This window comes from Phocoena phocoena, chromosome 19, assembly GCF_963924675.1.
Source record: "Phocoena phocoena chromosome 19, mPhoPho1.1, whole genome shotgun sequence".
In the NCBI taxonomy this organism is placed as follows: Eukaryota; Metazoa; Chordata; class Mammalia; order Artiodactyla; family Phocoenidae; genus Phocoena; species Phocoena phocoena.
In genome coordinates this window covers 2,121,512-2,145,577 of record NC_089237.1, presented here as the reverse complement: position 1 = coordinate 2,145,577, position 24,066 = coordinate 2,121,512, and positions in this window count along the sequence as shown.

The window sequence follows — 24,066 nt, the reverse complement described above, 5'->3', positions numbered from 1 at the left end:
GAGAAGACAAAGACAAGGCAGGGTTTGGACCATAATGGCCGTTTCCTCTCGCCAGATGGGTCTGTCCTTAATTTCACGGTCCTGCTAATTGGTAGGTCTCTGCTGTTATGGACTTGCTGGCATTTGGGGCCGTTCTGGTCTTAATTTAAGAGAAGGAAATAAGTCACAAATCTTTGTGGACAAAGATATTTGCCATGGGCCACGCATTTCCCAACCAGAGTCTTTTCCTCATTGCCACTGGATCCACGAGGACTCCATCTCGCCAGCCTCGGCCACAGTTATTCCCCCAGAGTGGGCGTCCGGGTCCCGGCCCTCTTGGCTTTTAATGTAGCCATCGGCTAGTCGTTGAATTTCTCCTCTTCCACCCTCTGCTACCCATCTCCCGAGGCTTAAGAGAAGTTTCCTTGAGAGCAACAACTCTCAATTGTCCAGAGAAAGGCTTTTGTACTTGTCCATTTGCAGTCTAACTGTTCGATTCATAAATTGATGAACGAAATGGTCTATTATCTCTCCGTCTGACGTATGCTGTGAACTGGCCTAAGGGTCATGCATAACTTGTAAGCTGTTTAGGGAGATCATGGCAGCTGCTAAAGAAGTTTAGGGTGGGGAAGGTTTAGCTATTCTCTTACAACCTTCCTGCCAGGGCGTAAGGGAAGAAAATCTCAGACCAAAGTCTTCCAACCACATGGACATTTACTCAACAAACGTTTCTTGGCAAGCAGACACAAAACAGTTCACGCAATCAGTCTGCAGACTCAAATGAAGTCCCAACTCTCTGTCTCTTGGGAGCTTTGAACAGTTCCTTTATTAGAAAGGTTTGCTCAAGACAGACACAACAACTCCAGAAGCAGGATTCAATTCTCTCAGTTGGATTCAGGCCACTGGAAATGTTCCAGGGTCACAAGCTGAACACAAGACTACTCAGTCTAAGAGTACCAGCTACAGGCTTGCAAGATCTTCATACCCTGGGGTTGGAAGGTACAGGTGTCTCCAAAACACTTTAGCCAACACCCAAAACCTGAATACTTTCTTTTCTCCGATGAAAGCTGATTCTAACAATCATCGTTCTAGTTAACAAGGTACTATTTTCACCAATAGAAGTAATTCTAATATCACTCTGTTTCCCAGCGATGTCTGCTGTTTTCAGCCAGCAGCCTGTAGTATTTGCTACAGTGAGAGAGAGTGCAGGACAGAACAATGAAGAAGACCAATCCTCCGGGTCAGAGGAAGAGCGGTCTGCAAAGCACAAGGACTTTGGAAAAGTAACAAGAGAGGAACGCATGGTCTTCAGTGTGTTGGACAAAGCTCCAGGAAGGAGTCGACTTTTGGAGAACTTGCAAGGTGGAAATGAGAAATTGGAGGAGGATGAATTTTCGACGCTGGTGAAATCAGGGTAGGGGCTGTGACTGGGAAGATCAAAAAAACGAATTAAGAGAATAAGATCAGGGCCTGGGTGTGATGGGGGAAGAACAAGATGACACAGAGGATGTAGACAGTGCAGGGGCAAGGAGGCTGCAAGTGACACACTGAGAAGACCGGCTGACAATCGAACAGCAGAGAAGCACCCTCTCAGGATGTGTGCAATCACAGCAAGCCTACATCTGATTGGCTCATGAAGAACCAATCAGAGCAAGCCTGGGGCCTCCAGAGTAGTCATTCTTTTGCCAGTGTAGACCTTAAACTCACGGGGGGTGAATGATGCCCTAGAATTAAAACTATGTACGGACTTGCAGGAAAGGCCCCTAACTCGGATTTCCCCTCACTTCTTTTCAAAATAGAATTCCTTTGACTTGACTGAATCTAATTCACCAGTCGTTTGTATTAACAAGCCCACACAGATTTGGGAGTTTTGCTTTATTCTATGACAGCGTATAAAATGCTAATGAACGCAGTCTCCTAGCTACTTTCGAAAAAAAAAATAGAAAAGAAAAGATTCTGTTGCAAACAATCCTCCTTGAATTTTGACACTGCTCCCACAACTTTCCCTCTGGTAGCCAGAGGTAACTGCACTCAGTTGGGGCAAAGAAATCTTTGTTTTCTCATTATAGAACAGATGTTTTACAGAAGCCATTACCCCTATGCCACCCGTAAAAAGTAATCTAACAAATTGATCTTTGATTTAGAAAATAGCTGTGTGATTCTGCCAGCAAAAAAAAAAAAAAAATCTTATTAGGAAAAAAAATGAGTTGTCATTTATATGGACCAGATGTATTTCGGAGCGGCTTTCCTTGATTTCCCAGGATTCTGAGAGTCCAGGAAATGGGGACAAGTGCCTGTCACTGCCGGTTCCGTGGAAGTAGGTAAGGGGGGTGGAGGTTAGGGGGAGGGGGTACAACACAATTTATTTTGGCAGAAGAGGTGTTTCTTCTTCTGTTGGCTCTCAGGACCGAGGTCGATCTCAAGTGATATCTGCTCTGTAAAGGTAACTTTCAACAGGATCATTGTGACCCATCATTCACGTAATATTCAACTTTACGGAGCATTGACAGTCTCAGGCAGGTACCACTGCCCTGCTCAAGGACTTTCAGTGGTCCCCCTATTGCCTACTAAACTAGGCATTAGTGCTTCTCCTGGAAGCTGGAGACCCACCGCGGATACTCCTAAAATCCTTCTCCAGCCCCAGTTTCCTCTCCTCTGTGCTCCCACCAAGCTAGACCACTCACCTTTTCGCCAATCCCCCTCAGCTTTTCCACCCATCCCAGCTGGACCTTCCCAGCTGGAGGTGGGTCCCATTGTATGCAAGGAATGTGTTTCTTCGATTCACACATCTTAGGACCAATTAACCTGCAGCAACACATATAAAGTTTGGAGTATATATTCTCTGACCAGCCAAAGCTACAAGCAAATTTGTCCTTACAGATGTGTAGCCGTCAGTTTTTCCAGTTTCCAAATCTATAAACTATTTTAGGACTTTTGTTAGCCACAAGTATATTTTATAAAGCATCCATTCGAAACTGTATACTTCTAATATTACCCTTTTCTTTCAAACATTTGTGAAAATGACCATGTACGTTGTCCAGTAGCCTCCTTTCTTTGCTTGTTTCCTTATCCACAAATATAGAGCCACCTTTTCATTGTTAACAGTTGTTTAGCATTTCAGTGAATGAATACACCACAATTTATTTAACTTTTTTTTTTTTTTTGGCAGTCTTGTCAAATCATTTCTTCGGGTGTAGCCTGGAAATGTAACTATGTGTAATCTGGAAGGGAATTGTGGACCAAATTTTATTACCAGATCTCCATTCATCCATTCTTTCAACGAATGTTTACTGAGCACAGACTATGGATGAAACCTTGTTTAAGTACTGGAGATACGGTGGTGAGGACAGCGGGCACCGACTTTGCCTTGTGGGAGCAACCATTTCAGTAGGAAAAGACGTAAATGTATAGACAAGTAAATATATAAATAAGCAAGGTAATTTTAGATGGAATTCAGTGCTTCGGAGGAAATAAATGGGGTTTTGTGATAAAGAGCAACTGGTAGGTGGGGGAAGAGGGATGTGTCCTTCAGGGTCAATCAGAGAAGAGGACCAGTACAGATACATATCACGAGATGTATTGCAAGAAACCGGCTTACACAATGGTGGGCCCTGGCTATGCAAGTCCAAAATCCACAGGGCAGCCTGTTGGGAAGAGCAGGCTGACACTTTGGACATGGACTTAAACGGCTAAGCACAGGTGAGATTTCTTTTTCTTTTCTATTTTTTTTTAAATTAATTAATTTATTTTTGGCTGCGTTGGGTCTTCGTTTCTGTGCGAGGGCTTTCTCCAGTTGCCAGGAGCAGGGGCCACTCTTCATTGTGGTGCGCGGGCCTCTCACTGTCGCGTCCTCTCCCATTGCGGAGCACAGGCTCCAGACATGCACGCTCAGTAGTTGTGGCTCACGGGCCCAGCCGCTCTGCAGCATGTGGAATCCTCCCAGACCAGGGCTCGAACCCATGTCCCCTGCATTGGCAGGCAGATTCCCAACCACTGTGCCACCAGGGAAGCCCTCTTTTTCTTTATGGAAGCCTCAGCTCTGCTTTTGAGGCCTTTCAAATGGTTGAATCAGGTTCCCCCAGATTATCTAGGAAACTCTCCCTATGTTCACATCAACTGACTATGGACTTCAATCACATCCACAAAATACTTTCACAGCAGTGCCCAGATTTGTGTTTGGCTCTAGAACTGAAGACTGTAGCCTAGCTAAAGTGACACATCAAAAAGACCATCGCAGTGTCCTGGATGGGATGGTCCCAGAGAGTGACATTTGGACAAAAACTTGTGGAAAGAGAGAAGCCGAGCAGGAGAAACAATTACCCCGGCCCTAACACTGGAAAGATCACAGTGGGTTTAAAGTACTGCCGGGAGGCCAATGTGCCTGGCCTGTTATAAGCCAGGAGGAAGAAAGAGCAAAATTAAATGGAGGATACCCAATTACGTGGGCCTTTTAGGTCACAGAAAAATATGTGCATTTCATTCTAACTCAAACAGGAAGTCATAAAAAGTTTTAACCAGCAAAGTGATCCAAATTCACACCGTTTTAAAGAGATTACAAGGGAATACCCTGATGGTCCAGTGGTCAGGACTCCGAGCTTTCACCGTCGAAGGCCTGGGTTCGATTCCTGGTCGGGGAACTAAGATCCCACAAGCCACGAGGCACGGCCCAAAAGAAAAAAAAAGAAAGAAAAAAAGAAATGTGAAGCCGTTTAAAAACATAAACTAAAAACTACAAAATAAATAAAAATAAAAAGATAACCAGTCACTGTGCAGGGAGATCAGTTAGAAGGGGATGCAGGTGACAGTGGATCGTGGTACCACTGGGCTGCTGCAGGTGAGACACAGGAAAGCACAGAGGTTTGGGAAATTTTTTGGAGGAACCCCAAGACAGACACTGCTACTTAACTCTCAGGATCCATACTCCCCTTTTCACTTACGAGTCTCACCTTTGCTCGAGGCAGGAATATTGTAAGCTTATTATCCTCAGCTATGTCTACTGCTGGAGTTGTCCAGGGACCTGTGCAAAGGATTCTAGGAGAGCTTTTCTTAAGGACAGACTCAACTGGCTTGATTTTTGCCCTTCCACCTTCTTCCTGCCTAAATAAGATGCAATTTTAGGTACAGAGGCTATCTTGCGCGATGAATACAAAAGCCACACTCTTAGGGGCGTGCATCTGTGCGTGTATCTGTACGGAGACAAGGGTGCTTATTTGCATATACATTAGCATTAAGAAATGGAACCCTTGGGGCTTCCCCGGTGGCGCAGTGGTTGAGAGTCCGCCTGCCGATGCAGGGGACGCGGGTTCGTGCCCCGGTCCGGGAAGATCCCACATGCCGCGGAGCGGCTGGGCCCGTGAGCCATGGCCGCTGAGCCTGCGTGCCCGGAGCCTGTGCTCCGCAACGGGAGAGGCCGCGACAGTGAGAGGCCCGCGTACCGCAAAAAAAAAAGAAAAGAAAAAAGAAATGGAACGCTTTATAAATGAACTAACTTGTTGAGTCTGGACTTGAGTTATCAGAGGTAAAAGTTCTAAGAAGTCTCTTCTCTTGTCTTGACAAACAGAGCACCCGTTTGTCTTTTCCTAGCAAGACCCAATTAGGCCTTGATGTAGAGATGGCAGGTTGAAATACTATGATTCCACCCATCATATTCACAATTGATGCATTTGCATCTCTAAGGAACCAGATCAGAATAAACAGACTCCTGGCATTTTCTTAAATTTTGGTCTCTGTCATTTATCTCTTAATAATTTCCAGAAGAGGCGGTGGAAAAAGAAGCAATGGTTCAGCCGGGGTCAGCTTCCAAGCAACTGACTGATGTTAGCATTGGAATCTTTCTTCAGTGACATCTTCAGAAGAGAGAGGAGTGTGGAGGCATAATGCGTAATCCCCACGTATGCTGAAAGGATGCAAGACACTCAACAGAGATGCTTACAATCTAGTGCTTTTGGATTTCTTTCTTTTTTTGGCTTTGCTGGTTACTTTTGTTAGGAAGATAACTCCATCTTGTTTCACTGAAGCAAATGTCAAAGTGGCCTTTGGAATAATAGGGCCCAAGAGTTTATTTGTAGCATCTCTTGTTAGGAAACTAGAGGAGTGACCCTAGAGAATCACTTGCTGTACCAGATGTTTTGTTCTCACAGCTCTGGTTGCCCAATTGTCATCTTATTTACAAACGAGAGATTAGCCTGCAGAAAGAGCAAAGGCCTAGCTTTGTAAAGTTGCAGATTCCAGGGCTAAACCTCAAACCAATAAACTTCAGGGGTGAGACCTGGGAATCTGTATGTGATCCTGATAACCTATGACTCTTCCCCACTCCTAAGATTCCAGCATATGGTGATTTCTCCTGGAAGCAAACAAGAACAAGGTTGAAAGAAAACTCCAGAGGCAAAGTCTGTTGAAAGTGGCTAAATTCAGAGCTGGGGAATATGCAGGGGAAAAAGCTACCAGGCTCGCCACCATTTATTGGGGAAATCAAGCCTGTTCACAAGGTCAGATGTTTCAGGAGTAACACAAAGTACCACACCAACAAAAGAAAGAAAACCAGCCATAAGGGCTAAAGGTACGAGTGGTAAAAGAATAATCAGAGGTGGAAGGGGACTGTTTCTTGCAAGAAAATTAGTTTGTTTTGATATTGGGGAAATTGCACTGATTTGGTGACAGTTCTATATTAGAATTAATTATTTTCAGCCCAGAAACAAAAGCATGACTGTGTGGGCATATAGTATAGGATGTAGCATTTTCCAAGTGGAGGGGAAAAGAAACACTATTTAACAATTGTGTTGAGATATTCCATTTTGCAAAAGGAGTTAGATCCCTCCCTCATACACAAAAATGAATTCCAGATGGATTAAATACCCAGAGATAAACCACAAGCTACAAAAGCATTAGAAAAAATAGACAAATTTTTTTATAACTTTAAGGCTAAGAAAGACTTCCTAAGCAAGACATAAAACTGAGGTCTAATTGAAAAGATCTGACAGATTTGACAACACAAAAAATGGAAAATCTGCACTACAAAAGATACCATAAATAGAGTTAAAATCAAACAAACCAATAACAGCCTGAAAGAAAATATGCTCAGCAAATAAAATATAAAGAAATAATAACTAGGACTTCCCTGGTGGCGCAGCGGTTGAGAGTCCGCCTGCCAAGGCAGGGGACGTGGGTTCGTGCCCCGGTCCGGGAAGATCCCACATGCCGCGGAGCGGCTGGGCCCGTGAGCCATGGCCGCTGAGCCTGCGCGTCCAGAGCCTGTGCTCCGCAATGGGAGAGGCCACAACAGTGAGAGGCCCGCGTACCGCAAAAAAAAAAAAAAAATATCCAGAATGTAGAGTTATTGCAAATCAACGAGAAATGGGGAAACAGCACAACAGAAGACCAACAAACAAGTGAGACCAGGTGAACGGTAAGAACAGACAACAGGAAAGGAACCCAGATCATGAGCAAACATGAAAAAAATGCTGAACCTCATTGAAACTCTAGCGGGATAAAAATTATTACAGGAAATACTTTCATGATATTGATAACATCCACTGTTAGCAAAAAGGCAAGATCAAAGACACTGTCGTACACTCTTGGTACGACTGTAAACGCACAAATATTAATTTGTTAATGCCCATGTCCCTGGAATCTGAAATTCCATTTCTAAGAGTGTATCCTCAGAAAATACCAGTGCCAGTACTACAAAGATGCATGTAGAAAACAAAAAAGTTCACTTCAAAACAAAAAGATGTGGCATATAGACATACACACACACAATGGAATACTACTCAGTCATCAAAAAGGACAAAACTTTGCTGTTTGCAGCAATATGGATGGACTTGGAGGGCATTATGCTAAGTGAAATAAGTCAGGTAGAGAAAGACAAATACTGTAATGATATCACTTATATGTGGTCTAATAAACACAACAAGCTAGTGACTATAACAAAAAAGAAGCAGACCCACAGATACAGAGAACAAACTGGTGGGTACCAGTGGCAGTGATGGGGGCCAGGGGGAGCCGCAGTACAGGGGTGGGGGAGTGAGAGGTACAGACTAGTGGGCGTAAGACAGGCTCAAGGATGTACTGTACAACCCGGGAACTATAACCAATATTTTGTAATAACTGTAAATGGAGTGTAACCTTTTAAAACTGTACAAAAATTAAAAATTATAAAATTAAAAAATAAGTTAAACGTTAGAAACACCTACAAATAGAATTCTTGATCAAGGGGTAGGAAGATTTTTAAGTTGTCTCTTTTTTTTTTTGTTTGTAAATTTACTTATTTATTTTTGGTTGCATTGGGTCTTCGTTGCTGCGCGCGGGCTTTCTCTACTTGCGGCGAGCGGGGGCTACTCTTCGTTGCGGTGCGCGGACTTCTCATTGCAGTGGCTTCTCATGTTACGGAGCACGGGCTCTAGGCGCGCGGGCTTCAGTAGTTGTGGCGCACAGGCTTAGTTGCTCCGCAGCATGTGGGATCTTCCCGGACCAGGGCTCGAACCTGTGTCCCCTGCATTGGCAGGCGGATTCTTAACCACTGCACCACCAGGGGCACCAAGTTCTCTATTTTTAAGAGGCATATTTCAAAATACGCTGTACATTTTCTACACAGGACTCAGGATAAAAATAGTTAAACTGCCCTATAATTATTTTTCAGCAATATTACAGTCCTGGCGCTGTAAGCTACCCGAGGGCAGAGACCATGCCCCGCCTGTGCCTCATGGTCATTATGGAAGGAGCGCAACTTTCCAAGCCTTGATCAAACACCAGATTCTAACGAAATAAACAACTTCAGCTATTTATGAGAGTGTGAGACTCTTAAAAAGACCCCGCTTTGCCTAATGAAGATGGCATGAAACTAGGAATTGGATGACTTAAGTCAAATCACCTAAGGCAAGCCATTTCACCTCCCTGATCTCCAATTAACATGTTTGCAAAAGAAGGATAATAACTGTCCTTCTAAAGGATTCCTGTGAGGATTCATGAAATAACCTAGGAGGTCAAGCTCAGTGCAGAGCTGGAGTTTATCAAGACTGAGTATTTTGTGCAATAGAATGAAAACTGAAAGATACTTATGACGGATAATTGCTTCCTTCAGGAAATGGTTTCTTCAGGGAATGGTTTCTTAGAAATACCGATGATTTACCCCATCCCGGCACTGGCGTATCAGCAGAGCCAAGAGTAAGCAGAATGGACAACGCATCCTGAGCTCTTAGGAAACGGGGTTTTGCTTCAGGAAAAGAAACAAAAGCTTGTTGTTTCGTTTCAGTCTCAAACTGGGGTTTTGACATACATCTAATCTTCACATCACTTCCTGAGCTTGTGTGGCGGATACTTGGAAGAGGATAGGTCCAGCACCCTATGACATGTCATTGTGTCCCTTTGCAAAGTCGTGAACCCCTGGAATCCATTCTGTACACGGTGACCTCAGCCCCTGGTCACAGATGATTAGTCTAGAAAGGGGTGGCTGCCCAAGCTGGTCCAATCAGAGTATCTCTTCTAGAAACTTGCAAAAGGCCAGCCTCTCTGTTGACCAAAGCTGTTAACTTTAACCCTGAAATGGTATGGCGACCTTTCTCTTTACAGTTATTAAAAGTGGGATTTTTGCACTCCACTGACTAACCTCAGAGAATTTATCAGTAGAGGTAAGACTGAAATCACAACCTGTTATGTATCTTTGGCTTTGATCTCTCTGTCTCTCTCCCTCCTTCTCTCTCTCTGGTCATGTACATGCGCGGGGCGAGGGGGGGCGGTAGGGAAATTCACAAAACATTAGTACTGGTCATGTAGTTCCCCCCCCCCACCATGGTGCAAGTTTAAAGAAGAGTAACAATGGTAGGCTTCCTCATCCACAGCCCCACTCTCCTCCAGCTGTTGAAATTTTATAAGCCAACAAGACAAGCTTGTGGCTGGATGAAACAGCACACAGAAAACAGACGAAGCGCTTCCTAGGCCACAGCTCACTTGGATGCATCGAACGCGGTGTGGCTTTTCCTGTGCACCGAGGCAGGCTTTTTGCGGCCACTAATACATGCAGCAGAAGCCGTGTGATCCGGACCACACCACTCAATACGAGAAACAACTTTGAAGAAGACCTGTGTCACCAATATGGAAAGGCCCCAATCGAGTATTTTAAAATGATGACTTCCACAGCCAAGTTTATACAGATATCCTCCCAAACTCCCCCTCCCCCCATAAGTAGTTTAGGAGCTGGTCTGGAGGGTGGGATGGGAGAATGAAAAAATCGGCAAGGGAAAAGTAGAAAAGAAAGAAGAAATTCTTTTTCCCGGAGCTCCAGTGGCTTTCCTGCTCCTGATTCCTTTTTTTTCGTAAGTTACATGAGATAGATACAGAAGCAGCCTTAAGATAAATTGCTGAAGTTGTCTTGGGTGAGGTTCCAATGTTTGTAACAAAACAAGTCTAAATTTTACTGATAGATGTTACTATCCCCCTTTCTCAGTGAGGAACCTGAGGGTTAAGGAAGGCAAGTGAGTTGGCCAAGGTCAAACGGTTCTCGCCCCAGGTTTATCTAACTCCCAAGCCCACGGTCTTTCCATTGCGCTGATGCGGACAGGATGTGTCCCAGCCGACAGCAGCCTGAATTATCCTGAATTATCCGGCTACACTGCCTTGTTGATTTCCTTCTTGGCTCTAGGCAACAAGTTATCTAATGAGAGAATCTCATTCATTCCTTGTTCCTCTGCTTCCTATTCTCCAGGTCAGGACTAGAATTCCATTCCCACCCACAGCCCTTGAAATCTCTAGGTCATAGCAGGTCAGGGAGAGAGGAATCTGGGAAGGAAAGTTTTGTGTACCTCTCCTCTCAGACTCGAAGCTGGAAAGGGTGGCTACTGTCTACCCTTGTATTACTTGACTGTGCTCTTAAAAATTAAAAGGCAAGATGTAAATCTAAGTCCTTCCAAAGGTCAGCTCACTCAGTCTTCCCTCCCACCTTGCCTTTACACACAGGTATTTCTGAAGGAAGGGGGCCCTACAGTTGAACAGAATTACTGCCTCTGAATTTTCTTTATTTTGGTAAAAATTAGAGGGACAGAAACATGGATCACCCAGAATCCTACCATCCTAGCAGTACCAGTGTTAAGGGATTTGGTACATGTTTCCCATCCTTTTTCTTATGCATCTGTTTCAAATAAAGTTGTTATGAAGGGGTCCGATTTTGTAACATGTTCTTTTTTAATAAGCATTTTCCCTGTTGCTGCATGTTCTTTGCAACCATAAATTTAAGGATAGACAAACTTTAAGGATATAGCATAATTAAGATGGACATTTACAGGGGGTTCTCTGCAGGGAGCCGAATCATTGTAAAATAAACTTTACTTCAAGTTAAAAAAACCTAAAAAGGTAAATAAGCATCAGGGATGTAATGCACAACAGAATGACTACAGCTGCCTGGGCTGCATGATACATCGGGAAGTTGTTCAGGTCCTGAGAGCTTTCATCACAAGGAGAAAATCTGCCTTCTTTTTTCTTTCTTTTCTTTTTATTGTCTCTACATGAGATGATAGATGTTAGCTAAACCTGTGATGATTTCATTTATTTCACCGTATATGTAAATCAAACCAACACGCTGCACGCCTTAAATTTATCCAGTGATGTATGTCAATTATTTCTCAGTAAAACTGGGAAAATATATATACAGCTAGTGAGTTTTGAAAAACACACACATCTGTGTAACCACCACCACAGTTAAGATGTGGAACTTTGTCTTCATTCCAAAAAGTCCGGGCTTCCCTGGTGGCGCAGTGGTTGAGAGTCCGCCTGCCGATGCAGGGGACGCGGGGTCGTGCCCCGGTCCGGGAAGATCCCACATGCCGTGGAGCAGCTGGGCCCGTGAGCCATGGCCGCCGAGCCTGCGCGTCCAGAGCCTGTGCTCTGCAGCGGGAGAGGCCACGGCAGTGAGAGGCTTGCGTACCACCAAAAAAAAAAAAGGCAAAAAGTCCTCCATGTCTACCTTCAGCCCCAGGCAACCACTGAACTGTCACTCTAGACTGGTTTTGTCGGCTGTAGAATTTCATGGATACCATTTACTCTATTTCCTTCCACACATCATAATGTTTTTGAGATACAGCCATGCTGATGCACGTATAAAGTAGTTTTTGTTTCTTTTTATGGCTTTATATCCACCGAATGGATATATCACAATTTCTTTATCCATTCACTACCTGGTGAACGTCTGGGCTGCTTCCAGGGTTCTGTTGTTGTTGTTGTTATTATAAATAAAACTGCAATAAACATTTCTGTATAATTCTTTTTGTGGATGTATGTTTTCATTTCTTTTACATGCACACCTAGGAGTGAAACTTCTGGATCGTCTGGTAAGTGTATAAACTTTATGAGAAACTGTCAGGACTTTTTCCTAAAGTGTTTCTACAGCTTTACATTCCCAGCAGTCATGAAGTCGGTTCTCATTTCCCCACATCCTCACGGGAGCTGCTGTTGTCAGCCTTTTTAATCTGAAATGGGTGGAGGCAGGACCAAAATTCCAAACTCTTTCTCTGGAAAGAGGTAAAGTGTTATACTGTACCGCACAGCCATGCAGCTTGCGCCTCACCGGATGCTACTGGTTAATTTCTGTGATGTTTGTTTGGGTGGAGAGCAGGCTAGAAAGAAAAAAGCAAAGGGGGAGGTAAGGAGGGGGGGAATATTAAAGAAGTAAAGGAGAGTGTGTAGGTGGGCAGCGGGGCTCCAAGGACACATCCCAGAAAGGATTAGCTGGAGCTCAGAGGTTGGCAGATGTCTGTCATTCCCAAGCTTAGGTTCCTGGATAGAAGGAGTCCCTAAAATTGGCGCAGGAGCCCAGAAATCACACTCGTGGCAGCAGACGGAGACTCCTGCATATGTATGAACTCTCCGATGGTAAGACTCAGCTTATCGCTCTGTGAATTTTATCAGTCCTTGCTCACGGGCTTGTGAACACCTGTCTAGAGTTTTGCAGCTTGTGAATATCCAGCCTCAATTACTGAAATGAACCGTGTGTTTAGGGTGAAAATACCCTTTCCTTCGCCAACTCCAAAGCATGTGTCTTGCTTCTTGGACATGACCAGTCGTGATGTCAACAGGAACAGCCTAACCTAGTCTTCCCACCGCAAGCATCTGCGAATATGTTACAAGAGGCCATGCTTCAGATCTTGTATATAAAAACCAGGGTCTTAGGTTTGCTAAATCAACATGCTCAAAATAAAATATGTTAGAGCCATAATTCCCATGGTGAAAAAGACAGTGGCTAGTGTACATCAGAGGCTTTGCCTGCTTTCAGACTCATGCACAGTTAAATAAAGGTCTTTGTGCCTCTTGGGTTTTTCCATCTTCATAAACAAGGACCAAACAATGGACCTCCTTGATGCTAACTAAAAAGGGGAAATTTTCAGAAAACCAACCCTATCTGTATGATGATTACCATAAATTAACATTTATTCTGTGCTTGCCAAAGGCCAGGCAGTCATTGCACTAAGCTCTTAACAGGCATCTGAGTGACTTATTCAAACATTTAAACAGCCCTATCCCATACAGTCGTCCCTTGACATCCCTGGGTGATGGGTCCCAGGAGCCCCTGCCGATACTCAAATTTGCGGATGCTCAAGTCCCTCATATAAAATGCTGTCCTAAGCGAGTACAGTCGACCATATCCGCGGGGTTTTGCATCCGAGGACTCAACCAACCGCAGATCGTAATTTCGCGATTGGAAATCCTCCATGGGTTGAATCTGCGGATATGAAACCCGCGGATACGGAGGGCAGGTGCTGTACTCCTCTTATCCCCATTTTAAAAACTGGCGAGGTGGAGTAGCTTGCCCAAGGCCAACAATGTGAAAAGCGCCAGAACCAGGAATCGAGTACACGCTTTCTCCCTCCAAAGCTGATGTCCTTAACGACCACCCAGTTACAGCACACAGTAAAATGAACTTGCCACCAGTACTATCTCAATGAACGGAATTGAGTTAATTAGTTTATCTCACCTTGCTACAAACGCACATAGGTTGGGCCATTAGTATAAGCCACGTTTTCCAAAGCGTAACCCAGCAAAGTTTCCAGGAGGCTTCTCTTATTCTCCTTCCTTCTCCAGCTCCGGAGCTCCCACCTCTCCAGACGCCACACGTTTCTAGCAGACATCGGGTGAACCTTAAGAAAGAAGGCCAAACATGAAGAGTAGCTTCTAGGAGAATTATAGTATCATTAAAATGCCTACAGGGTGGAAAAAAATCAAAACACACTTGGATCTACACAAATTACACGGCAGTTCACCTGGGGCATTAGATTTTGTGGCAATGTAATGTATTTCAGATACTATTAACTTTTGTTCTCTCCTTTTGGCCCCTTCTTCTGTTTTTAACAGCAAAGATATTTCATGCTTATTGGTTCAGGAGATGATGTAAAGAAGGAAGCAAAGGGAAAAAATAATACTTTCCAGACTGTGATGTTTCAAAGGCCCAGGATGTTAGGGCCCTGGAAAGGACTCCCAGCTTAGGCAAAACATTTCTTGGAAAACATCCTAAGTAAGAGTAAAGCCAGGTAGGAACCATGCAACAGGAACAAGGAAGTCCCTACGGGGACATGCTTGGGCCAATGAAGGAAGATCAAGTTGGGTGGTAGTTGTCTCATCCAATGCCCTTGTAACCTCATTAAAGAGCAGATAAGCCCGTGGGACATTTGGTTCCCCCAAATTTAAATACAATCCTAGAGCAGAAAAAGAAAAAAAAACAGTTAACAGAGATTAAATGTTTTCCACTCTGGTGAAATAAGGGTTTGAAACAGAAGTTAGATTGAATTTCAAAAATACATTGTAAGTTGTTTTTCTTGTGTACAATTTATATTTATATAAATTTATATAAATTTATACAATTGAATGCAAAGCAGGCGAGCATTCCTGGCAGGCTCCTGTCTCAAAGGGTGTCTCAGGGAAGGATGGAAAGGAAGACTTTACAGGCCACAAGTTTGGGAAATTTCTGGACAGCAAAAGGGACAGGCCATGCTTTACTGCCAAGTCATCTCGTATTAAAGGACAATTTGTTTCTTTATAGACATCCCAGAGCAGGGACGTCAAACAATTTCGAAACACTTCTTCTTAGGGAAAGCGCCAGAATGTTACATAAAGTTAAACACCAACGTGTAGCCCAAGGCCCAAGACCAACAGCGAACCTCTCCAAACGTACTAGGAACCCTGTTTCCCTGGAAGGGGCAGCCTCCACCTTGTGCCCTGCGGACTTGATGCCACGGTTTGCTTTTCTCTTTGAGAGGAGCTGGACAGGCTACATTTTTAGCCAACAAATAAAGGAAGGGAGAAATCCACAGAAAAACAGGTGCTGCATCTGGTTCCCCTCTGATGGCCGCATATCCTGAGTGTGGATCCAATTTCATGCACACGTTTAACTCAGTTGCTGCTTTACAGACAGGACAGGTGCAGAAATGACAAGAGAGGTGCTTCCTGCAGTCACAAAGGATTCTGGGTCTTTATACGCAAAGTGTGGTCCAAGGATCCACAGGAATAGCATCACCTGGGAGCTTGTTACAAATGGCTCCTCTGTGCTCCACTCTTGGGCCCCACCCCAAAGTGGAGCACACAGCACTTTTAGGGCCGTGAAAATACTCTGTATGACATTATCATGATAGGTAAACGTCATTATACAATTGTCCAAACCCATAGAATATACAACACCAAGAGTGAACCCAAAGGTAAACGACGGATTTCAGGCGATGAGTTAATGTAAGTTCATCCATTGTAACACACGTCCGGCTCTGGTGAGGGATGTGGATCACAGGGAGGCTGTGTGGGGGGAGGGGGCAGGGGGTATATGGGACATCTCTGTGCCTTCCTCTCAATTTTGTCTTAAACCTAAACTTCCCTAAAAAATATATAAAGTCTTTTTTTAAAAATGAGACCCCCCAACTGCTCCAGCTCACGGTGGGAGCTGTGTGAAACCCTATAATAAGCACAGAGAGGAGTACAGGCCTGGAGGGAGTCTGCCTGAGATCGAACCCTGCCCTCTTTATTATCAGCTCTACAGCTTTAAGCAAAGCGCTCTCTGGGCCTCAGTTTCTTAATCTGTAAAACGGGGACAATGATGATAGTAATGGAATTTAGCTTCCAGGATTGTCGAAAGGATTAGATGGAACAAAATACATTAAAAACATTTAGGACGACACGTGGCACAGTGAGCTCTCAAGAAACGTCAGCTTTTAGTGTTCGTAAGAGGAGGTGTTTTGTGTGTCGATACCTAACAAAGGAGTTGAGACCATCTTGGAGATTTCTTCCCTGCTCTTCCTTTTCAGCGGCAGAAGACGCAGTAAATGGTTTTAACTGCTTCTGTCGGGTCCACGCTAAATGGTGGGCAGTGTAGTCAACTCTAGGAAAGAATGGCTTACATCACTGTTTCTCAAACTAGTCATTCTAGAAACGTCTTCATTTTTTTAAACCATTTCCATATACAACCTTTATACATTATTTTTACATACATCAATTTACAATGAATTTGGTTTCTTTAGAAGCCACATCAAATCAGTAGTTTGATGTGCTAAGTTGTATTTTTTTTCTAATCCACGTGAAAGGGAAACCATAACTATGGAAATAAAAACATTCACATATGCATAAAAGTGTGACTGAGAACTTGAGGAAGTCTCTTCATTCCTACGTGAGCATTTTATTAGCTCCCAGCGGCGCTTCTAAATGTTTTGACGTTAAATCTCTCCACCCAAGTGACTTGAGCAAAACCTTCCGGCTTCCAGCTCGTCCAGCTCAGCCAGGGACCAGAATCACCAGTCGATTTGCCCAAGATTTACACGGCCGGTGCAGGGAGGAATAGACCACAGCTTTTCTGAAATACAGAAGGGGTGAGCATCCTTCTTTGCCCCAACAGCACTGAGACAGCAGCTGTGTCTCCAGCCCTATTCCAAGCCTCCCCACTTGGTGACTTTGTGTCTCATTCCTGTGATTGTTTAGAACGCCTTTCTTTCACATCAGGATGATTGGTGCGTTCATACTGCAGAGGTAGAAGTAATTATTTCTAAATGTCATGGCTTTCATTTTGCAGTTTTCCAACGTCCGAGGGGCCCAATTTCTTCCAGAGTCAGTCATCAAAGTTTTTTTTCACAGAACCAACGCAATGGCTTGGTGCTCTTGCCATCCTGCTTGTCACAAAGCATATTTCAAAGGCTGAGTCTCCTTGGCCTCAGATTCCATTCTTCTTAAACATGTAAAAAAAAAAAAGCTACTACAAAAGGAATGTGTGAGCAAACTCCCATGAGTGACAGCCTCCAGCCCAGTTATTTCTTTTCCACATTTTTTCCTCTGTGAATTGCCTATAGCAATATTCTAGCGATTCTTGACAGCACTGATTAAGGTATGAGGAAGGAGGACAAGTTAGTAGTGTCTCTCTGCTCTGCTTTAGAACAAGCGTGATAACATCCTTGGACATGGTTACCATCAACATTCAGTTCAGTTGAGTAACTATTTTTTGAGGGTTCCAGGCAAGCCACAAGTGCTAAGTGCTTCCCGGTGACAAGACTTCCATGTGACATCCTCCGGTCATCACAAACGAGGGATGTATCTCTTCCATCCACCCAACAAAAAATGTCTTCAGCTTGTGTTTATCTAAATCACGCATTCTCGGTGGGAGGAAAATCGGTTCTTAGAGGTGAAAATACCTTGGCCATGAGAACAGTGTGTGACCCTCCAAAGCTCAACTCTACCCCACAGAATCTTATTTCCTAGAAGCTAATTTCTCTCATCAGAGACACATTTAATTTTAGTTAATTGAAGTATTTAATTGCACTTAATAATTTAATTTTTTTCTCAGGGGCAGCGATAATGGGGGAAGAAAAGGTCGAGAAACACTGAAAATGAAATGAAACTGTACTTCAGATGGACTTCTCCTTTGACCTAGAAATTCTGCTTCTCTTATCCTCCTAGAGAAAAGGTTCCCGAAAGAAGCACGTATACAAGGTTGCTGACAGCACCATCTTTTTTAATAGTGCAAAAACCTAAATGTCCATTAGTTGAAATGGTTAAGTAAACCAAACTCTCTGTATTATGAGAGACTATGTACCAGTTAAAAGGAGTAAGGTAAGTCTGGATACAGACAGCGAACCACGTCATATTACTGGGTAGAAAAAGCAATCTGCAGAATACATATGCGTGATCGCATTTATATTAGAACAAAAACACAAGATCTACATGGTTTTGTAGGCACGTGTCATATATGTAAATACAAAAGAAAGCGAATGGTAGGATACACACGAAAGTAATAAACCCAGGTTACCTCTGGGGAGAGGAATGGATGTGATGGTCGAGGGGCGGTGGAAGAGGTCCATGGGCTGTTGATTTATCTCTTGCCTTGTGCTTTGTTTTTGCATTTTTTTCACAAGAAGGAGTCGTGAACAACTTGTAGAAATAAGAATAATAATAAATATTTACACAAAAATAAACCCTACCTCAACCACCTGACTACTGCCCTGAAGAAAAAGTTAGTCACTTTATTTCTAATAAAACTGGGAATCAAAAGCCTGCAAGCTCCAGTTGGGTTAAAGTTGTATCTGTTTAAAAACTCGAATTATAGAAAACAATGACAAAAAGATACGCCAAGGCTTTGAAAAGAAAACGTCTACCAAGGTTTGAATAGAAGAAATCAAAAAGTAAAGAGATCGGGCTTCCCTGGTGGCGCAGTGGTTGAGAAACTGCCTGCTAATGCAGGGGACACGGGTTCGAGCCCTGGTCTGGGAGGATCCCACATGCCGCGGAGCAACTAGGCCCGTGAGCCACAACTACTGAGCCTGCGCGTCTGGAGCCTGTGCTCCTCAACAAGAGAGGCCGTAATAGTGAGAGGCCCACGCACCGCGTTGAAGAGTGGCCCCCCGCTTGCCACAACTCGAGAAAGCCCTCGCACAGAAACTCAGACCCAACACAGCAAAAGTAAATAAATAAATTAATAAACTCCTACCCCCAACATCTAAAAAAAAAAAGTAAAGAGATCGATTTTACTACATAAAAATGAAACAACAGTGAGCAATATTTCTCCGGGATGGCTTGGAAATACGTATCAAAGTGTAAACCAGCACACCTTTTAACCAGCAGTCACAATTCTAGGAATTACACAAGGATGTTTATCGCTGCGTGCTTTATTATGCAATAGAGAAAAATTAGAAATCACTTAAGAGTCCATTACTAGAGGATTGATTAAGCAAAATATGGCAGATACGTACAAAGAAACACTCTGCATTCATTCCCAATGATGGTCTATTATTTACTGACATGGAAAGAAATTTCCAAGACATTACTGTATTTTTTTTAAGTTGCATCCACCAAGGAGATTTAATGTTGATTTGCAGATACAACACAAATAAGGCTTTCACTAACTTGCCAGAGAGGAAAATTCTAATTGTCAAAAAAAAAAAAATGTATTGATGGTCAATCAAAGAAATTTGGTGGCCCTCTTTCAGGTGTAATGATGACCCACTTGCAAGGTCAAACAAACAAACAGATGTATTATTCCCACCTATCAAGTTATCAAATATAAAACATACATATAATGTACAAAAATATATTAAGAAATAATATACACATAGAAAAGGACAAAATCTTCAATGTAACAGTCAATGAATTTTGACCCCGATGTGCATACACACACAGTGAAACAAGACTTTACTGTATTTTATTTTATTTTCTTATTGCGGTACGCGGGGCCTGTCACTGTTGGGGCCCCTCCCGCTGCGGAGCACAGGCTCCGGACGCGCAGGCTCAGCGGCCATGGCTCACGGGCCCAGCCGCTCCGCGGCACGTGGGATCTTCCCGGACCGGGGCACGAACCTGCGTCCCCTACATAGGCAGGCGGACCCCGAACCACTGCGCCACCAGGGAAGCCCTGTGTGTGTCTTAATGAGAAAGAAAATATAAGACATTTAAAACGTTGAGTCTGAACGTTCTAAACCGTTTTTCAATCTGTCATCAACGTCCACGTTTTTCCACACAAAATTCAGGCGACCAACGATTCTCCTCCGGGATTTTCTTCTAACACTGACACCTGTTCTGCAGCTTTTGATGTTGGTGCTCTCTTGATCATGCTACAGTCAATCACGACAACCTCTCATTGCATTGAAATTTCTTCCCTCTAGTCTGTGGAACTTCCCAGTTTCTCCTGCCTTCAGTCACATAGCTTAGCAAGGGATAAAAAAAATCCTTCTGTGTGTATTTCCAAAATAAATAAATAAATAACGCAGCTTTATCTACTCATCGATATCGAATGAGTCGATATCGACTCACTTTATCGAATCCCTTCCTCAGGGTCTCATGAAACCGTCATTGTTTTGCAAGAAGAAAACATGGAACTGTGGTCATTTCTCCACTGATGAATACTTGCTTCACAAATATCCAATTCATGTGCCACCTGTCTGGCAATAATTGTAAGATGCATCCTTGACTTCAGAGATGTTAAACTATGGACGATATACAGCCTAGAGTTGATGACATATAATGTCCTGTTTGAACCTCCCAACAGCCCTGTGACATAGTTAATGTTTTTACAGATGAATATGCAGAAATGTAACTAGAGAAAAGAACTTGTCCAAGGCCACACAATCAGTGAGACAGAACAGATACTCAACTCCAGGACCTTCTGATGCTATAACCTGAGCATACGACCTCCACTCTGCTGCTTCACGAGTCAGTAGAGTCCCCTTCGTCCCTAGCATCATGGTCGACATTGTCATCGCCATGACTCCGTCATGGTCATCATCATCACTGTCATAGTGAGACAGGCTGGGGCCTGGGACCCTTTGCTGCAGGGCTTGCACCTGGACAAACGTCTCCTCAAGCAACAAAATACACAGAAACTACATGGGACTAAAAATAACTGCGTGCATGCCCAGTTGGGGCAAATTCTGGACGACAAGATACAAAAAGGCCCAAAGAACCCAACTGCCTGTTTCTGAAGAGCCGGGAGCGACAGCCGGGTGCTGTGCAGGCCCCCTGCACTCAACACCACCAAGGGGTGGGCAGGACGCATCAGCCACCACTCCCGCCCGACCCCCGGATGCACCCCTACCCTCACCCCACGTAAGGAGCCAGCTGCCCCCGGCCTCAGCGAGCGAGCAAGGGGACCTCTTACTTGTTCTCAGTCCCCCTGCTGCAGCAGGGGCCCCAGTAAAGCCTTGCCTGAATCTCTTGTCTGGTCTCTAGTCAATTTCTCTTGATTAAGGAAGCCAAGAACCCCAGTCAGTAACGACAGCAATCACCAGCATCGTCGTCATCAACACAGCTAATATTTACTGAGCATGTATTGACCCTGTGCTAGGCTCTGTGCTAAGGTTTGCCTCATAACTTCCCAACAGATAGGTTTTCTTATAACCTCATTCCACAAGCATTGATGGTAAGATGGTAAGATTCAACAGGATCAAGTAACTTGTTCAAAGTTATTCATCTGACACCCGAATTCAAACCCTGGCCATCTGACTATAGATACCACACTCTTAACTACTACAGGATTAAGTACAGGGCACAGCAAACTGAAGGCGCTCGATCCATGACATGTACACTGCGCCTGTCCCAGGGACTGGCGTGCAGGAAATGAACAACTATTACAATAACAGCAGCTAGCGTTTACCGAGCGATCGTGACACGCCAGGCATTAGGCCAAGGGCTTCATACAGTTTCGTTCTTTTTGTCTTCATATGAGCCCTAGGAGGCAGGCACTGCTTTACCCTCATTTTACAGGTGAGGAAATTGAGAACTGGGGAAATTAAGAACATGTCCAAGGTTATACAACCAGTTAGTAACCCAGCACTAAGTCAAGCCCAAGAAGCCAGATTCAAAAGCCCATGTTCTCAAGTACTACACAATATGGCCTCCTACAAAGAGCATTATGAGAGAATTTGTTTCCACTGACTCACTCCGCAAATATTTCCAGGGCTACGTGTTGTGCCGAGTGCAACGGATACAGTAAAGGATAAGAGAAAGATCGATTCTGCCTCCGTGGAAATTAACAGTCTGGATGAAACACCAATAAAAATGAGAACACTGAGGACCGAATAGAAAGGTGGTGATAGAACACTCGCATTTACACCCTACCCTTCCCGAAACCCTGCTAAGAAGATCATGAGATTATAATGATGGTAACTAAAATGTGTCGTGATGTGTCAGACATTGATATGAATGTTTTACAGGTATTATAACATTAAACTGTCATGGGAAAGAACAAATCTGACTCCATATTGGATCTGTTTCTTTTACTTTAACCTTTGTACTCTATTGCTTTTGCTAGAAGTTAATCACTAAACGAATGTTGCTTATAGCCTGAAATATACAGGGTAGCCCATTCTCAAGGCTCTGACCTTGAAGCGTGTAACACTTCTCCATTCATATCCAGAGGAAAAGCTGCAGAAGAGAATAACATTTGTCTGGTTGGAGGTTCACAGGACCATCCTGACCTGACCTAAGGGGACAGCTGCAAGAACAAAGGATGCTGACACCAAGAAGTCTGCAACAACCAACCACGGCCGCGCGCCTTTTAGTATAAAAGCCTGAATTCTACCAACCACATCCCCACCCCTTTTAGTTTAAAAGCCTGAATTCTAACTCCTTTGGGACACTAGTCTACCATCTTCTCGGTCTGCTGGCTTTCTGAATAAGGTCACTATTCCTTGCCCCAATAACCAGTTTTTCGATTTATTGTCCTTTCCTGTGGCAAACAGTATAAGCTTGGACGTGGTAAAAAAACAAAAACAAAACCACCTTATAACAACCTGTTTTACAGATGAAAAAAATCTAAGGCTTGGAGCAGTCAAGGAATTTGTCCAAAGCCATACAGTTAGTTTGTGGCAAAGCAAGTGTAAGAATCCAGAGCTTGCGCTTTAATGCACCTCTTCACACAGTAAAGGAACAGAAATATAAATTCTCAAGGACAGAGGCTTCAGGAGAAGGGATATCCTTGAATGGATCAATAGAAGCTTAAAGAATGGAAAGCAGGGCGGGAGGAGTGGCTTATTTAGCCGGGCAGATAACATCATGAATAAAAGAAGAGGACTGAGAAAAGAACTGCTTCTCCCCACTGCTGGACTTCCCAGACACACATAAATTGGGGATATCTGATGTCACAGAGTGTGGGAGGGGGTCACAAGAAGTCACCCTAGAGGATGCAGTGGAAGCCGATATTCATCACCATCAACGCCTTCACCTACTCCCGTGCAGGCAAGGACCCTCCCCGCAAGCAGACGCCAGCAGGGAAACGTACCAACTTCCGGTGTCTCCTTCTGAATGGAGATGTGACTCACTCTTGGCCTCTCCCAAACTCTCACCTGCTCCTCCCACAGGGCAAGAATGGTTAATCTGGGAAGATCTGGCCACGCTTAGTTCAGCGACCCCCTCCCTTTCTTCTTGGGAGAGGGTCTGTCCAGGAGACAGCACGTTTCCTTCTGCTCTTCCCTGATTTAAGTCTCACCATGAGAGGAGGCCTGTCTGGGTCCAGCACTGCCCATGACTGGGTATATAAGTCTCCAAATTCTAGGGTTCAGGTCACAGGCCCACGTGGCTCTCACTCTAAGCCACATCTCAACCTGAGCTTTTAATAGTTTAAGAAAAGTGGTGTTTTGATCTCCCATCTGCCTTAGGTTTTTGTCTTATTTCTCAATTTTCTCAGAACTTTGGTTAATTAAGAAAAACAGAGAAAGAAACAAAGAGACAGAGAGAGAAAAAGGAAGAAGGAAGGAAGGAAGGAGGGGAGGGAGGGAGGGAGGAAGAGGAAAGGAAAACAGAAGATGCAGGATTTTTTAAAAATGTTAAATAACATCCTTGGAGAGATATGAGGAGAATAATGTCTCCATAAAACAAGAATTTATTAATCAGAGAGCAAAGGAGAGTTCTCAAAAAGTAAAGAGAAAGCTCTCAAAATAAAAATTTCTCTTGATGAACTTGAAGATGAAGTTCACCCTAGTTTCTCTCCCAGAAAGAGAACAAATAGAGATAAGGAGGTGAAAACTATTGGGTGGAGGGGGAGAGACATGAAAGAAAGGATCAATCCAGAAGGTTGAACAGCCAAATAATAACAAGAGCTCTAGTTCCAAACAGAAAACAGTAGGTAGGAAATATATATATCCAAGGAGAAAG